Raw genomic sequence first — 2,488 nt, 5'->3', positions numbered from 1 at the left:
GCATTCCCAGCACCCCAGCCGCCTGCTCAACTAGCTTATGCCCCGAAATAATTACACGGACACTGTATCCTTTTAATCACTGCTTGGCCCATTCTCTTCTAGGCTAATTCTCACATATTAATTTAGCTCATTTCTAATCATCTGTGTATAGCACCCCAAGGTGCACTTACCAGGAAGATTCTAGCCTATGTCCATCCTGGGTCGGAGCTTCATCCCGGGAGCGGGGCATGGCATCTCTCTCAGGCGTCTGCTCCCGAGAGGAGAGCTGTCGAGACTGAGCTCACTTCCTCTTCCTCCCAGCGTTCTGTTCTGTTTACTCCTCCCACCTATCCTCTAACCAATAAAATGGGCCAAGGCAGTTCCTTTATTAGCCAATGACCTTCCTCCATCAACATGGCATATAATCTCAAGGATGAAAATAAGAAAAGGAAATTAGAATACAGTAGTACGTGACACAGATATTTTAGAAGACAGAAACCATTTACTAAAATCAAAGACATCCCAACCTACAAATTATTACTATTGTACATGCAAATGGCATCTCTACATTTTTCTTTAAGAATGATGTAATCATAGTGTAGTGAGTCTTTCTCCATCCTGCCAACCAGCTCCCAAATTACAATATGGAGATTTTTTATTAATTATGAAACTTGGTTGATAGCTTAGACTTATTTCTAACTAGCCCTTGTAGTCTAAGTTAACCTATTTCTATAAATCTTTGTGCTGCCTCATGGTTCTTGACTGTTACCTCTTCTCCTGCATGTCTTGCTTGGTTTTTGTCTCTCGGCATCTTCCATTCTTCCTCCCAATGTCCTTTGTGCCTGTAAATCCTGCCTAACTATTGGATATTAAGCTTTTAATAAAACTAACTCAAGTGATACATGCACAGTATATGAAAGGATTATTCCGCAACAACACAGCACTAAAACAAAAAAGATAATCATATTTTTATTGCATCCCTTATACATTTTAATTTTAACTGGAAATAGTATTTCCTCTCCAGCTATTTTACTACATTTGATGAAAATTTGTTTTAAAATTAATAATTCTTTTCCATTAAATTTCTACTTATTAGTCATTTTATTTTATTGACTTCCTTTACTGTGTAGATTTGGAAAAATCTTATTCCAGAACTGCATCTAACAGCTATTGAAAAATTTAAAATTATCTGCTTTTTGAGATTATAATATAATTAGACCATTTCCCCTTTCCTCTCCACCCTTCAAATCCTCCTCCGTATAACTCTTCTCTCTCTTTTTTTAAAATTCATGGCCTCTTTTCTCATTACTTCTTGATATACATACATACATTATATATATATATATGTGTGTGTGTGTGTGTATTTATTTATATATAAATATAATCTGTTCAGTTTTTGTAATGGTATTTTTATGACATTTGCTATTGCATAACCAGGAAGACTATATTTCTCTTCCTGTCTACATTTTTTAGTTGTCTGCAGTTCTTTGTGTAGGGATGAGGCCTTTGAGTTTCCCCATCCATGTTACCAAGTATATTGTTGTTGTCCTTGTTCAGCTCATGGTTTTATCACTTATGTTGGTGAGACTTATGGTTACAACTCTGACATTCTCAGTAAACTCCCTAGTACTCTATCAGTCCTGTCTTCCTCAGTAATCCCTGAACCTTAGGAGTAAGAGCTGTGTTGTAGATATATCCACTGGGATTGAGTCCCACAACTCTGCATTTTGATCATATTTTTCACAATAGTCGCCATCCGTTATGAAGAGAAGTTTTTTTGATGAGGAATGAGGACTACACTTCTCTGTAAGTAGAAGGACAAATAGCATGAAGTTAGATTGTTTTGGTTTAGTAACCTAGTGGCTGTGGACTCTCCTCTGAGATCCATGGCATCACTATTCCTTGGTAGCTGACGAGATTTCTAGTACCAGGCATGATTTCCTTCTTGTTGAGTGGTACTTAAGTCCAATTAGAGAGATGTTAGATGTGTGTCACTACTGAACTGAGAGTTTCCAAGCCTTATTGATCAATGTTGAGGTTCACAGATGTCCTAGTTGGGTAGGACTGCTGGCTGTGTCTCTCCTTTGGATGGTTGCATAGTGCCTCTGGTACCAAGGAAGTTAGTGTTTGCAAGTAAGGCCTTCATGGCAGCTCCCACTTAGAGGCCTGTGGATCCTGTGCCTGAAGTGTATGGTTTCTTTGTCAGTAGAGACTTATCTTCCACCTCTGTCAGGAACCAAGGGCAATAGCAACAGCCTATAATGTTTTGGGAACCTCTTGAGTTTTCACCATTTTCAGAGACTCAGATACACCATATATGGGTATCTAAATATGAGAAATTCTTCCTTAAGAAGCTTTAAGTGGCCCAGTCACAGAGATATTCAGTACTGATGACACTGGCTGTCACATTCAGTTCAACTGGACTCAACATACTTCTATCCCCTGAAATATATAGGGATCTCTTTCTGGAGAAATCACATTTCTGCTGTAAATGAACTTTGTTGACAAT

The sequence above is a fragment of the Microtus oregoni genome, unplaced genomic scaffold (genome assembly GCF_018167655.1).
Source record: "Microtus oregoni isolate MIOR12 unplaced genomic scaffold, Mior012 000030F_ref0000283, whole genome shotgun sequence".
Classification (NCBI taxonomy): Eukaryota; Metazoa; Chordata; class Mammalia; order Rodentia; family Cricetidae; genus Microtus; species Microtus oregoni.
Note: the sequence above shows the minus strand (reverse complement) of the source record.